Raw genomic sequence first — 17073 nt, 5'->3', positions numbered from 1 at the left:
AGCTTTTATAAGAGGCAGCAGGTACCTGCTAGTTTCTCAGCCTCACAGAGATAGCAGTCCACCACAGATTGTCAATATGTAATTACATATTTTTGGTGTGACATTTCTGTTATGCAAAATTCTCAATTTATTCCATTATCAGTTAATGTTCTGCCTGAATTCAAATTGGTCTGGGCTAAGACCCAGGAGTCATGTGTGTGCCTGAAGACTGTTGCATGGTGCACACTCTTGAGTCTTTGCGAGTGCATTAATGGGACATGTTGGTCTGTATGATTTTGGGTTTTATGAGACTTTGTTCCTCATTTTTTGTATTGTTATGGTGTTTACAGTTTTCCATGTCACATGTGTTAGGGCCTCATTTAGTACCTCAGTTGGATAAGGTATGATCTGCAGTGCAATCTGCTGAAGAACTTTTGCATAAATTCCATTTCACACTGGGACTTTCATTTTCTTCAGGCTTTTATTGCTCATGCAACCTCCTCTCACATGAATGTGCTGTTATGTCAGTTGTATATGGTTCACTTAGTATTTTTTATATTATCGTGTGTGTTCGTTGTTCTGTTTATGGTTTATCATTAGGAAGGAGTTTGTTCAACAGATATTCTGCTGCACTCCTGCAGCTCTGAGTCATTGTTCCACTGTCTTGATGCAATATGAATAGAATTAGTTGGGTTTTAGCTTTCACCATCCTATACGGAATGCCTCATATGTTATTCTGAAGTTGTGTTAACGTATAGTTTTTGTCGCTGATAATCTCACTGCAGAGTGCCCTTGAACGGAACTATAGCTTTTCCAGACGCTTCTTCTCATCTCCGACAACAATTCACATTTTCCTTTTGCTGATCATATTTTGGAGATAGGGCACAGTACCTTGCACACTTGCATCTGGGTAGCAGTAAAGATGTCGAGATGTCACAATACAGATGCTGTGTCTGCGAATGCAATGTTTACCGTCCCCGTGCTATCCATCTGGTCTCCTCAATTCTACTTTTTGCCATTCTTCAGCAGTGTACATAGAGAACTTAATACCTGTGCAAAGTTTATTATACACCCCATGTAAAATGAAATTGGGTCCAATAATTGTCTGAATTCTTGCATATGGTATGACTGTTCCATTTTTTAATTTTCATCACTTTGCCGCTCTCTGGATGGAATTCTTCTAGCGAGCTCTCAAACCCAAGAATGGTCACTCTGTTTGTGTACAGGTTTCCTTTGCAGGCATGAGAGTGACATCATACCTCCCAAGTACCATAAACAGCTGTCTTACATGACACATGCATTCATGAAATGTTCCTGATGTTGATGTAGGCAATGCAAAATTCTCTATTCAGGGCCCTCACAAATGTCAAATGCAAGTCCTTAAGTCCAGACGGTACTCTGTTATACACACACTGTTCTTATTAGGATAGTATTTTTGGCAGGACGATTAAAGCTCAACTTGATTGAAGCCGGTATTAGTGTTGAGAGTTAAAAGCCAAGTTTTGTCACAAAATTGGTGCAGGATGTCCTGAAGTGGTTATGGCTGCACTGCATTGCCTCAGTGTGCTCATTTATGGCCATAGGATCTAGGAAGAAGTGGACTGGCTCCACCTTTTTAGGCATAACTGCAAGAGGGGGTCTTACATATTCCATCATGCCCACAATATGATTATTTTGGCCTCCCTCATCTGTTATGCATCTCTGGCAGCCTTGTGGTGCTTCCAGATGACTGGATATGACGTTGTTGCCAGTGCCCAGTTGTACATCACTCTAAACTTGTGAACTGCTCCTTGAATTCTTCATGGTAGGAATGAGAATATCCCTGTGAATTCCATTTTCTTCCAACTCATGTCTCTGCTTCTGGACCAACAATGGGTTATCTTTGGAACTCCTCCTGAGTATCCTGATTGAATCTGCCTTCACACTCTCTACCTTTACATCTAACTGATCATTCACACTCTCAGCATCGTCCATTGGTGGCTAGCTTTGCTGCTTCTGGATCATGTGACCCGGGATCAATTCCTGGCTGGGTTGGGGATTTTCTCTGCCTGGGGACTGGGTGTTTGTGTTGTCCTCATCATTTTATCATGATCATCATCATTATTCATGCCAGTGGCTAGATTGTACCGTGAAAAAAATTGGACTGTGTAGAAGCTGGGACTTTGTATGGGTGCTGATGACCGTGCAGTTGAGTGCCCCACAAACTCGTCATCATCATCATCCATTGGGTTACCATCCATATCCAAGTGAGATCAGTGGTCTCTCCAGCCATGCTGATGCATGGAAAAACTTGTGGTCCTCTGACACTATCTAACTGGAACAACCTTTTCTTCTGTGGATGGAACAACATTGTGACCTACTACTGATGACTGAGTGTATCCTATACTTTTTTGGTGACATGAGTGACACTATTACTGTAAGGGATTCATTTCCAAAATTCAGTCATCTTGGTGAACTTATTGGTTATTGTGTTGGCGCACAGTTTAATTGCAACCTCATGCCATGTACTGGATGACTACCGTGTTTGCTTGGCCAGCATGGGGTGTTCGTGAGTGCATAATCATGGCTTGTGGCCGTCTAAACCTAGGGGAGGCTCTCTAACCCACAAGTTGTCACAACTTGTTTGTTAGATTCCCTTTTGTCGGCCAGGTGTGCAGAACAACTGTCATGACACACACACAGTACACTGCCCTTGAGTGGAACCCCTGTTTCATCAAATAAGTTAGCTTTTATCACCCATGGCTCATGTATAAGAATTTCCTTGCTCTCCTTACACATCACTAAGTTATATGCACCCTTAGTAGTGTTTGCACTCTTTGCAATTGGCTTTTTAGACAAATTAGCTATAGTTTTTATAATCCAGTTTATGACTGTGGCTTTGCCTGAGGTTTTGTCAGTGTCAATGATAAAATCAAGTGACAACACACTGAAAACAACTATATTCATAAGAAGGTCATTTATTCTGTGGCTTAGCAACACAGATGCATTTTATACACATTACTTCTTTGCCCCATTGTGGGGATCTAGGAGATCCTTTTACTGGATATCTCAACTAATTTACACCCATACTCTACCAGTTTCATGTAAAAAGGTGTGAAAAGTGCCATCACTTCTGAACCCGTATCCCCACATGCCCTGGTCTTGATTAATTCCACATTTATCTTGATGGTAGCACGCCAATTATATGTCCTGTCAGACATCTCTGGCTCATCACAGTGCTGGTCAGTGTTGTCTTGTGCTTGCTACTGCCAGTACCACATGTTGAATATGTGATGTCCATTTTGTAATTACATATCCCCTGGGAAACCTCATTGTCATTGGCCGTGTAGTGCCTCAATCTTGTGAAACTGTACCTTAGGTGATGCCAGCAGTGGCGCTTGGATTAGCTTCATGCCACCACTGATTATGTAATGCCCTGATGCAACTGACATGACATCTGTGGTCCACTGCTTCCTGCTGGCCTAGATTCCACTGGTGTTGATCACAGTGTCTGCTCCAATTTTTCCTATTCCTCTCATCTCTTCTGCTTAGAGCATTGTGCCAGTTTGGTTCCTGCATACACAGATACACGTCTGAATTCCTTAGATACACCTTTTGATGGATGCTAAGATTTCTGCCAAACCTAGGCAGCGTTGTGTCCACCCATTGCATTGGGAACGCTATGTGTGAACATGGACACTTACTTGTCGCATTGCAGACACCACCTGGTTGAGAGCATGTTGCTTAGATACTGCCTAATTTGCTGCAGGGCCTGCATGAATGGTTCATTTTCACTGTTCTTTTTTGCATTTAATTCTGTTTCCAAGCTGTCACCATTCTTGTAACATGCATACTTCACCTCACCCAGACCAGAGGCTACATTTTCTTGTATCTATGTAACCTTGAGGGGTGATGATTAAAAATGCATGGTTTGTTATTAAGTTTTATAAATTGCAAGTTGAAATGTTTGGTCATCTTGTATGATTTTTGGATACCACAGCCTCTTTTACAAGGGCCTGAAAACTATTTGTGTGAACAGCCAGAGAGTGATGGAGAATGTGCTGTTCAGTATCTTCAGTTCAGAGGTCCACAATTCAGCTCACTGAAACTGAAATAAAATGTTCTGATTCTAAGAATAATGCAAAGTAGTCAGGGAAACACAGTGATAAATAAGTCTATGTCATTTAAGTGAGCAATTGTTCACATACACAATAATTAGTTCTGAAAATCATTACAGCTTTTCCTATCATACTCAGCACTCAATACAGTTCAGAGGTGATTTCTGTTCTTTGTTCCTAGTAACATAAAGATAACTGCTCACCTTAAGAGTGGAGAATAAGCTCAGAAACTTGCCATGTGGTTTTCTGTAATATAGTGGGTGGCACACTAAACAGAACCTTGGAAACTAAACATGGGCTTTCCAGTTCAATTAATAATCCAAGTAATTTCATTTTTACACAGTTTCACAAGATATATGTGATATCTTGTTCAACTGAAAAACAATCATGTCAGTTGTCATTAATGCCATCCAAGATTGAAGCAGATGCATACAGAATAATGGCACATTTTGTAGTGAAGCATAACAGATTCTGTTATAACAGACTTATCAAGAGCAGGCAGTGCCCATCTTTATGTACTCTTGGTGCAGATGGTGAAGGAAACATTTGCTCTAAATGCTGCCAGAGTCAGCAACAATGCCAATGCTGCACCCTTTCTGACTACAAAATTATTTATATTGTTGGTAATTTAAGACCTACAATGATCAGTTTTTTTGAAAGTGGATTTACACTCTGTGTATATTGTATAAACTTTAACATCCAGAATTTATCAACTGGAACTGAGGGTAGACAGGACCTCTGAACACTCTCTCTCTCATTTGTGTTCGTATGGTAAATTGCAACATCATAGTGATAGTTGGTATAGTTTTGTTATTACTTATATTAGACGCATTGCTATCATTCTACTTTGTGTCTTATACATGATGGTAAGTTAATCTAACTTGTTTTTATAGTTTTTTGCACAAAAATTGGTTTTTACTTAATAATTCAACAAGTAAAAGAGCTTTACGGATACTTCTACTATATATTTTTGTAATAAACTGAACGTAATTGCAAAGGTAGAACACTCTAACTTCAGTATTACATGCTTTTAAAATTTTGAAAACAGTTGAATAATTCAAAAAGTACAATGTAGTTTCATGAAAACATTTTACAGAATGTTTTTATAACCAACTGAACCGAATTCCAGAACCCAGCTTCCTAAGTTTATCTGCTTTTAAAATTTTGTAAGTACAGAAATTTTGAAGAAAGTAATTATTGGATCATACTGATACTCGAAACCTTTGACACTGGGTCAGTTTTAAACCATCTGGCCAAGTTTTGCAATAATATTTAAACAAATAATTTACATAAGATTATTACATAATCACTTTGTTTTGTTCATGCCATGCACCAGCCTCTGTTGTATTGACCTTGGCCAAGTGACGAAGAAAAATCAATAACTCACTTGCCAATAGATGTAGCAATAAATGCTTGCTTCCCCACATTACCCCACATATTATTTTGTGACGACACTTGTAGAACTAAATCAAATATTGTAAGCAAATACATCTACATATGCATACATACATACTGTGCAAACATAACTCAATAATGGGTTGCATTAGCATTCCCTATGCCTTCTCCTTTATGGGAGAGCTAAAGTTTCCTAAAATTCTCCCAATAAAACAGTTGAGCATTCACCTTTCCTACTACTAACCTGATGTGCTCATTCCATTTCATATCACTTTGCAATGTTGCACCTAGATATTTAATAGAAATGACTGTGTAAAGATGCATCCTACCGATGCTGTATTCGAATGTTACATGACTGTTTTTCCTACTCATCTGCATTAACTTACATTTTTGTGTATATATGTTTTTTAGATCATAGGGACTATGGCAGGTGTACTACCATCATTCACTAATAACTTTGAGTAGAGGGAGGAAGTCACTATGGTGAGTGTTGTTCTCGTTGATCCATTTCTATACAAGGGAAAGGGGCTGGGGGTGGGGGTGGGGGGAGTCTGGTCGGTGTCCTTCTCCCTGCTCTCTCCACACAGCTTACAGGCTACAGATACATGATGCCTTCATGTCCTTGAGAAACTGATAATACAGCCTCAGCTTCTGTTCTTTTACTATGCTAAAGCTGTCATCTCACAGGACATGAAAATGCATTTGGACAAGGAGTTGGTGATGTCACAGTGTGGAATTTCACATTCTGATACATACGGAGCATGAAATGAAGAATCTTGTAGACCAGATTTTTGCCTTGTTGAGAGGAATGTGGCCAATGAGGTGTAACATCGGTTTCACCTGCTGAGGAGAACATATGAGTTGCCATATTGTATTGAGTTAAACTACATGACTGAAGGGTTTTATTTATCATAGAGTATGTGGTATGAATACAAGCTGTTTCAAAGTGTCCACAAATTGTGGATCTCTTGCAAACATGTCATTTTAGCTATAATTTGTTATAATAAAGTGACATATAATTACATATTGGTAGATAAAGGCTTCCTGAATTTCATGTTTTGAGTATTATAACTTGTGTTCTGTAAAAGTACACAGTTTCAATGCTATGGCACAATGATGATCTATCAGAAGCATATAATTTTGGTACAATTTGTCATAGCTGAATATCAAATAATGGCAGTTTAGATACAGTCTTAAGACAGTGTAATCCCTGGCTGCCATAATGAAGCAGTAGCTAAGTTGATAACGTCATGAGCTGTGAAGCAAAAGGTAGCAAGTTAGTGCCCACATTTTCCCAAATATTTTTTCTCACCTTTTGTTACCTAAAAGATGCTGTGTCTTTCTTATGAATTATTAAATGTATTACTCACAATAGTTGATTTTACTTATTATAAATAATGCATTTGGTGCAATTCTTGCTGCAAAGGCTAGCAACCGGAATGTTTCCCCAGTGGGCAGAAATCATATCATAACTTCCAGTCTGCATCAGAAAGTGAACACAAGTTACACATTGGAAGTTTTCACCATTGTCAAACTTTGTGTAAAATATATTTACTTCTCTCTTGTTTTTATGAACTGCCTCATGTTTGTATCTTGTCACTAAATATGATGATGAGCAGCTCAGAAAAAATCTACTCTTTCATTCAAATGAAATTATGAGATGAATCTTGATCTTGAAATCTATGTGATGAAATATGTTACTTTAGAATGATAGTAGCCAATGCTGTGACTGTGGATGGAAGAGAGGCACTGTGAAGTGGCGAATGCCATTGTGTGTGCAAAAGTCCTTGAAAGATTGTCATGAACTGAGGACCATTATGCAAAACCAGGGTGCAAGGCAAGCCTTCTATGGAGAATACATTTGACAAGGCCTTGACAGTTTTATCTGGTGTCACAGACAACGAATGACATAAGGAAAAAAAGGACCACTGAAATCAACGTGGACTCTTTCCCAACACTTGGCAGTGTTCAATGTGTCAAAAAACAGTTGGTGGCACTTTCTGTTCACCTGAACACTTCTGACAGGCCACGACAAGGTGTTCCATTTCCCGCTCAATGCCTGACCAAAACCCACGGTGGCATGCCCACAGTTATGTGTGAGATATCCCCCCAGTGACCCTGATGTAGTAACTGGAGGTCCTCCCACTGCAGAACCCTGGAACCATGACACAGAGAGTACACCCTTCCATCAAAAGAAGAATGTTATCCAAAAGGGAGAGGCAATGGCACAACACATAAAAATTCTGAAGTGGGTCTGATGCCTGTTCCGGCAGATGGTTGGGCACCCATGTTGTATAATGCTTACAACCTTCTGGAGCATTGGATATACCATAACAACAGTGGCAATATGAGAAGTGGTAATGAGGAAACCATCCACTGTGTGCCTTGCCTCCGTATCCAGTTGAAAACAAAGGAGTTCCTCGTGATTGAACGAGGGGTCAGGGTGTGTGAGAAGTCATGGACATTGCAACCACTTTCATATGTTGTGATATGGGAGGAAACTGGATCTCATTGTTGTACCAGGACATGAACAGAGCCCAAAATTGAAGGTGATGAGCAGCGTTGTCCGGTAAGGATGCTGATGGGCTAAAAAGGAAAACCAAGGACTTAACGGTTGGTAATTAAATGAAATTTTGCACCATACAAAAATACATGACTTTTTTTTAAAGCATAGTGAATAATGTTGTTGAGCCGAGTTGAGTCTTTGACCCAAAGGCAAAAAGCTGTTTCGAGCCATATGAATGGTGATGGATTAGGACTGCCCCCACCCCATACAGGACGTGTCTGTGGCCAAGCCATGTGCTTACCAGGTGAAATGCTGCAAGACATGGCATAGTGTGAAGCCTATCTTCAAGTTGCACAAAAGCATACTCACAAGCTGCAGACCAAACAATAGGAGCACTTTTCTGAAGCAAGAGGTGGGCAATGGTTAGGTGCTCTGGGAATGATCTTGTGACAGTATGCCACTTTTCCCAGGAATGCCTGAAGTTCTCATAGATTAGACAGATGGGGCAAAGCCATAATGGTGGTTACATGTTGCCCCATGAGGTGCATGCCCTGTCAGGCAATTCCATGGCCCAGATAAGCAATGGAAGGCTGGAAAAATTGAGACTTCGTGAGATTAAATTTGAGGCCTGCCAACTGCAGGACAGTAAACAAAGAACAGAGGTTGTGTAGCACAGAGGCTCCCATGTTGACTTGTAGGATTAATGGTGTATCCCTCACCCACACTTCAATGAAAAGTTTGTTCTGGCCTGCAAACAACAGCGAACACAATGACGAAACAGTATGAATATTGATGCCCATTAATTCCTGCACTGACTCTTGGGAGTAGGAGATTGACATATCACTGCCAAGTGACTTTTTGTTTTATTTATGCTAAGAGGCCCACAGCTTGGGGCAGATCACATGCTCATGCTGTATGAAACAAGAGGAGCATGAAAAAAATGGTGCTCACCGTTCCTGCTGCCAACAATGTGTTTGTCCATATTGACCTACTTGGCTTGTTTGTACCGTGACTACCTCCTCTTCCACTAATGTGTTAAGGCACTGTGCACCAGGGCTACACACTGTCAACAATGCAACAATGGTGACATCACCCCAAGCCTCTAATTAGTGGCCCATGGCATGAGATGCCTCGAACGACTGTGTAGTATTCAAAACCTCTTCTAATGTAGGGTCCTCAGACTGAAGGGCACATTGACATACCTCCTTACATGGGGCTGAACAAATGATACAAAATGTAGTCAAAGGTGCTTCTCATAAGTGTTCCTGTCTTCCAGGATTCATCAGGGGATGGGGCAGAATGGTTGTGGGTGAACAACCAGCAGTTGTACCTGGTCAACGTAGCAAACAACCATTCCAACATGGCCGTATGAACCTGTTGTTTTTGCAGAAGTGAGTGGAAAACTAGACCATCATCACCACCCATGGTGTTATAACTAGGAATACAAGCAAACACCCTGCTGTAATAAAAGATGCAGTTTATTGGACCATGGAATAACAGCAACAAAAATACAATGAAAGTAGTTTACAAGTCTCGAAAACATTTAACAACTGACGGCCCGTAGGTTCATGTATGACCTTATAAAGACACTATCCATGTCAGGTGTCACTGATGTAGTGCTGCACACATGGCAGATGTGGTGATGGTGGTTGGTGACAAGGCTGCCCTTGGTGGCCACCTGGGTGGTGTTGGCACACCCTTTCAATGTTGGTGCACACTGCCCTTGCTGTAGTGGCCCAACGTAAGTCCACTGCAGGCAGTAGGTGTAGTAACTGATGGGTTACAACAGTTTGCACCCAGATATTTGAAGTTTCCTGCTTTCTTAATGCTGCCATAATTGGTTTTTAAAATCCTTGGTGGCTTGCTGAGTGTTGATGTAGATTGTTTTTTTTCAAACCATGTTTGTAGACTAGCCTTTTCCACTGCTTCCTTCAAAAGCTCTAATCTTTTCTTTGCTTTCTCTAATGTTTCCTCTATTATCATGAGATGTCTGCAATGACCGAACAATTTATTGCATCTTTTGGTCTTCTCAGCTTAATGACCAGGCATGTTCAGAAAGTAAGTATACTAGATTTTGGTATTTTTAGAAAAAGTGAATTTGAAAAAAAAAAAAGGTCTTGTTGGCTATATTCTACGTAATTGCCATCCTGTTCAATGCATGTGTTGAGCCATGGGACAAGCTTCTTTATGCTCTCCTCAAAGAATTCTCCTGCCAGATCCTTCCCAACTTCAAAACTGTTTTCTGCAGCTGATCATTGGTTGAAAATTTAATTCCACTCATGTATGTTTTCAGGGAGGTGAAAGGATGATAATCTGAAGGCACCAAGTCCAGGGAATATGGGAGATAGTTCAAAACATCCCAACCAAATGAGTCCCAAGAGTGCCATGGTGGCTACAAAGCTGTGTGAGAACTGGTGTTATTGTGTAACAAGCACAGTCCTTTGATCACCATTCCCCTACCTTTATTTTGAATGCCCTTTTTAGATTTTTTAGTGTCCCACAATGTCATTGTGCATTGATGGTCTCCCTCTGAGATAGAAATTTGACCAAAATGATGCCGTTTCTGGTCCCAAAAGGCTGAGGCCATGCCCCCCCCCCCCCCCCCCCCTCCTTCAAAATTAAGGTTTCGAATTTTTTGCTAGATGGAGACTTCTTGTGATGCCACTGTGACGACTTATTTTTGTCTCAGGCATGTAATGACCCATTTAAGTTTTATCTCAGTCACAATAGAGCTCATAAAATCATCACTTCCAAATTTGAGATTAATATGATTTCTCTTGTGATGCTCTGCCAACTGTTTTGAGACCTATGTTGCACACAGTTTCCTGTATCCGAGCATTTTGTGAGTATCTGATATAAGAAAGTTCTGGAGAGTTGTGGAAACATCGCAGAAATTTCATCCACCTTCAATCGGCGGTATTCATGAGTAGGTTTTTTTTTCACTAACTCATCATTCAAAATGGTAGTTCTTTCACTTCTCTGTTTGACATGAACAATTGTTCTGCCTCCACTAAATTTCCAAAATGAACTGATGGAAGTGCAAATGCAGACCTACAAGGTGACTATGGCTCAAATCCAAACCAAGATGACGGAAGCCCTTTTACAACAGCATGACAACAGCAGTATGACAAAGCCACTGAGGAATGAGATTCATATTAAAAAAGTATGTTACAGCATTTTGCAGCTTTTAAGGTAGGAGATCCTGTCAGCATCAAATAACTTTTTCTCTTGTGGTGCAAGTCTCAAATGTATGAACTGCTGGGTAAATTAGTAACATTGACAGAGCCTGCAGCATTAACTTTTGATGAAATGTGTGCATTGCTCACAGCATATTACCAGCAGCACTGTTGTGTTGTTTTGGTATGGGTAGAACTTTATAAGTGCAAGAAACTACCTAACCAGTCGTACAGGGCATGGGCAGCCAAACTCCATGGGCTTAGTAGAACATGTTGTTTTGTAACAGCCAATCATAAAGAGTTTTATGAAGATGACATGATGCAAGAAATGATCATTCTGTCAGCCCCTGTAAACAATTCCAACATGATGCTCTTCAGTTAGCTAACCCCACATTATAACAGGTGCTTGTGTTCACCCAGTCTCATGATACTTTGGATTCAGTTAGGAAATGATTGGAAACATGGGCGGATATAGCAGCAGGCAACCCAAACCTAAAAGACAAAGTATACACAGGACCAGGAAGACAAAATAGACATGATTCAATCTCGCTGGCAACATCATGTTGCAAAAACATTGCAAGGGTTGCAAAATTTTCAGCCAAAGTCGTGGAACCTGATCCCACTTCTGTTATGCCTGAATGTTTTAAGAAACATAATTGGAATGATTGTCCATGTCTGTCGGAACCTTTGTGAATTCTGTGACTAACAGGAGCTCATAGCATGTGTCTGGAGAGTGAAAACACACCACCCCTTTTCCCAGCAAAACCCATCCCTTGTGTTAACAAGATGGAGGGAAGTAGCTCATCACCAGACAGGCTTTTTAATGACCTCGCAATTAAGGATTAGACAATCCAGCTGCAGGTGGACACTGGTACTGTGGTCAGTTTGATAAGTTGGCCAATTTATGCCCAGTTTGGATCACCAAAGTTGACCTCCACTTGGCAGCAAATTGACAGCTACAACAAACAGTGAATCTTGTTAAAGGGCCAAATCATTGCCTCAGCTTTGTGCAAGAATGTGGCCTGGCAAATAACTTTTTTTGTGGTAAATAGTAACATCACAAATAATGTGTTTCGACTACATGCCTTCCAAAGTTTAGGCGTCTCATTCCAAGATTCTGTAAACCTGACATTGTATGATGTCTCATTGAGAGAGAGAGAGAGAGAGAGAGAGAGAGAGACCAGATGCAATATACACTCCTGGAAATTGAAATAAGAACACCGTGAATTCATTGTCCCAGGAAGGGGAAACTCTATTGACACATTCCTGGGGTCAGATACATCACATGATCACACTGACAGAACCACAGGCACATAGACACAGGCAACAGAGCATGCACAATGTCGGCACTAGTACAGTGTATATCCACCTTTCGCAGCAATGCAGGCTGCTATTCTCCCATGGAGACGATCGTAGAGATGCTGGATGTAGTCCTGTGGAACGGCTTGCCATGCCATTTCCACCTGGCGCCTCAGTTGGACCAGCGTTCGTGCTGGACGTGCAGACCGCGTGAAACGACGCTTCATCCAGTCCCAAACATGCTCAATGGGGGACAGATCCGGAGATCTTGCTGGCCAGGGTAGTTGACTTACACCTTCTAGAGCACGTTGGGTGGCACGGGATACATGCGGACGTGCATTGTCCTGTTGGAACAGCAAGTTCCCTTGCCGGTCTAGGAATGGTAGAACTATGGATTCGATGACGGTTTGGATGTACCGTGCACTATTCAGTGTCCCCTCGACGATCACCAGTGGTGTACGGCCAGTGTAGGAGATCGCTCCCCACACCATGATGCCGGGTGTTGGCCCTGTGTGCTTCGGTCGTATGCAGTCCTGATTGTGGCGCTCACCTGCACGGCGCCAAACACGCATACGACCATCATTGGCACCAAGGCAAAAGCGACTCTCATCGCTGAAGACGACACGTCTCCATTCGTCCCTCCATTCACGCCTGTCGCGACACCACTGGAGGCGGGCTGCACGATGTTGGGGCGTGAGCGGAAGATGGCCTAACGGTGTGCGGAACCATAGCGCAGCTTCATGGAGACGGTTGCGAATGGTCCTCGCCGATACCCCAGGAGCAACAGTGTCCCTAATTTGCTGGGAAGTGGCGGTGCGGTCCCCTACGGCACTGCGTAGGATCCTACGGTCTTGGCGTGCATCCGTGCATCGCTGCGGTCCGGTCCCAGGTCGACAGGCACGTGCACCTTCCGCCGACCACTGGCGACAACATCGATGTACTGTGGAGACCTCACGCCCCACGTGATGAGCAATTCGGCGGTACGTCCACCTGGCCTCCCGCATGCCCACTATACGCCCTCGCTCAAAGTCCGTCAACTGCACATACGGTTCACGTCCATGCTGTCGCGGCATGCTACCAGTGTTAAAGACTGCGATGGAGCTCCGTATGCCACGGCAAACTGGCTGACACTGACGGCGGCGGTGCACAAATGCTGCGCAGCTAGCGCCATTCGACGGCCAACACCGCGGTTCCTGGTGTGTCCGCTGTGCCGTGCGTGTGATCATTGCTTGTACAGCCCTCTCGCAGTGTCCGGAGCAAGTATGGTGGGTCTGACACACCGGTGTCAATGTGTTCTTTTTTCCGTTTCCAGGAGTGTATGAGGCCTACCACCAAATTTTTGTTCCCAGATTAGGAAAATCCAAATCGTCTGAATCTCACATGACACTAAAGTATACAGCAAAGCTGCAATTTTTTAGGGCCTGCCCTTCGGGCCCAGGTAAAGGACGAACTAGACCATTTTGCCCAGCTGGATATTATTGAATCAGTTGCATCGAACAAGTGGGTCATGCAGCTGGTTTAGTCAAAAAACCATCTGGGAAGTTATGGCTCTGCAGAGACTTCAAGGTAACTGTCAGCTCTCAAACAGAGGTAGACATGTATACCACTCCTAGGCTGGAGGAACTCCTCACAAAATTGAGTGGGGGCAGCTACTTCTCCAAAATCAATCTTTGTGAGGTATTATCTACAGCTTCCCCTCACACCAGTCCCTGCAAAATCTTCTAGAGGTAAATTTCCCTCACGAATGTTTAAATTTAAAAAATTGCTCTTTTTGTATTGCCAGGGAACCAGCAATCTTCCTACATTCTTTTTTGGAGCAGCTGGTTCAGAATGTGCCGTCATGCATAAACTATATGAACGACATCATTGTGACTGGATCTATGCCGGAAAACATTTGATGAACTTTGAAACTTTGTTCCAAGTCCTGCAGGAAGCAACTTAGGAAAGTGCAGTTTTTCCAAACTACAAATTGAATACTCGGGCATCATTATTTCTACAGTGGGGGTTCAAGTAACCACCAAAGGGTCAGAGGGTATAGCTGCACTTGCCAGGCCAACAAACATGAATCTGTTGCAATCCTCCTCAGGGAACGTATCATACTAATGGAAGTTCCTGTGGCCACCGCATCAGCTGTATAAAAAACACTCCATTCCTCTGGACTGATCGATGTTAATGTGAATTCCAGGTGGTGAAACTGCAATTATGGTTGACACCATGTTTGGCCCATTATTATCAGCTGGGGAAACTGCTTGTAGTAGCCACTGACGCCTCAGACCATGGTGTGGGCGAAGTCCTTACCTACAAGTATGCTGATGGGTCAGAACAGCCCATTGCTTTTGCATCCAAGTCATTGAAGGCTGCATAGCAGAAATATTCACAAATAGAGAAAGAAGTAATGGTACCTGCATTTGCACTTAAAAATTTTCGCATTTACCGCTGTGGAAATATGAGGTGAAGGAGATGTGTTCCAAGCAAAGAGCTGTCATTGAGTTTCTTTTGGCAGAAAACCAGAGCATTTCAGATATTCATTGGCACTTGGATGATATCTACAGAGACCTGACACTGAAAAAGAGCACAGTGAGGCATCTGTCGTCATTGCAACGATGTCATGCAAACCTGTCCAGTTTCCTGTGCACCAGCCAGCTGCATACAGCTATGCTACCCTTAGAAAACTGAAGAAATGACTTGAGTATATTTTGTCACCACAAAAATGCAAATTAACTTCTCCTTCTCTGTGACAACCAAGGCCTCACACAAGTATGCTCACCCAAGAGGAGCTTACAAAGCTTTATTGGACTGTTCTTCATCATCCACCCTACAGCCCAGATCTCAACGTCCCATATTTTTGGCCTAGTGAAGGATGCACTGTGTGGGAAGCAGTATTGAATGATGGGAAGGTTATTGCTGCAGCAAGATGTTGGCTCTGATATCAACCAGTAAAGTGGTAGCATGCAGGCATACATGCCCTCGCAGTAACGTGTGTAAGGCCGTTACATTGAATGGAGATATTTGGCTAAAAGAATGGGTAATAATATGGTAATATGGTGTATTGGAATCCTGCTTTCTGGAAGGGAGGGGGGGGGGGGGGGGAAGAGAGAGAGAGAGAGAGAGAGAGAGAGAGAGAGTTGCATTACTGTACTTATAGAATGCCCCTCGTACTTTTTAGCTCATCACTGACCACAAGCTGCTGATCACCCTGTGCAATCTGACCACCAAAATTCTGGACAAAACTGGTCACCATCTGCAGAGATTGGTATTATTCTTATCCCACTATCAGTATGACATACAATTTAGGAATAGCTTTGCCCGCACCAATGCCAATGGTTTATTGTGACCACCCATAGGTCCTGACCTTGATTTTGATCAGGACGGGCTCTGGGTTTTTCAACTAGACAACAACTTTCAGACGAATTTAGACATTTTTCCACTCACAGTGAATTAATTTCCAAGGAAACAGGAGCACACCCCCTACCCTGGGTAATGTGGAAGCACATCATACAAGGTTGGCTGGAGTCGATGCTGCAAAGATGCAACAAACAACTGTATTATTGAAACTTCCTTTCAGATTAAAACTGTGTGCCAGACTGACACTCGAACTCAGGACCTTTGCCTTTCACGAGCAAGTGCTCTACCAACTGAGCTATGCAACCACGACTCACAACCCATCATTACAGCTTCAATTCTGCCAGTACCTTGTCTCCTATCTTCCAAACTCCAGAGAAGCTCTTCTGCAAACCTTGCAGAACTAGCACTCCTGGAAGAAAAGGTATTGTGGAGACATGGCTTAGCCACAGAATGAGATTTTCACTTTGCAGCGGTGTGCGTGCTGGTATGAAACTTCCTGGCAGATTAAAACTGTGTGCTGGATTGGCAGAATTGAAGCTGGTAGGATGGGTCGTGAGTTGTGATTGGGTAGCTCAGTCAGTAGAGCACTTGCCTGCAAAAGCCAATGGCCCCGAGATTGATTCTCGGTCCAGCACGCAGTTTTAATCTGACAGGAAGTTTTATATCAGCTCATACTCTGCTGCAGAGTGAAAATCTCATTCTGGAAACATCCCCCAGGCTGTGGCTAGGCCATGTGACTGCAATACCATTTCTTCCAGGAGTGCTAGTTCTGCAAGGTTCACAGGAGAGCTTCTTTGAAGTTTGGAAGGTAGGAGACAAGGTATTGGAAGAATTGAGGTTGTGAGGATGGGCTGTGAGATGTGGTTGGGTAGCTCAGTTGCTGGAGCACTTATGCCACGAAAGGCAGAGGTATTGAGTTCGAGTCTCATTCTGGCCAGGAAGTTTCATATCAGCACAGACTCTGTTGCAGAGTGAAAATCTCATTCTGGGAACTGTATTATCATCTCATGTTATGCCACCAACTTTTGTTAGTGAATGGAGTATTGCTCTTGAATACTGAGAAATGTCAACCATGAGTCATAATCCCAGGTTTTCTTTACTCATAACGTTATCCAATACATTCAGTCTCCCCCCTCCCACCCACCACGGAGTGGGGACATGGAGAGAATGGTATACACTTTTAAAATAGAAATGAAAAAAATATATGGAAGAACTGTCAACCAAAGATGCTCCAATTCTGTTCTCGAGTTCTTCCAGGTCAACACTGATGGAAGAG

This window comes from Schistocerca americana, chromosome X, assembly GCF_021461395.2.
Source record: "Schistocerca americana isolate TAMUIC-IGC-003095 chromosome X, iqSchAmer2.1, whole genome shotgun sequence".
NCBI classification, from domain to species: domain Eukaryota; kingdom Metazoa; phylum Arthropoda; class Insecta; order Orthoptera; family Acrididae; genus Schistocerca; species Schistocerca americana.
This window is presented reverse-complemented; position numbering follows the sequence as displayed.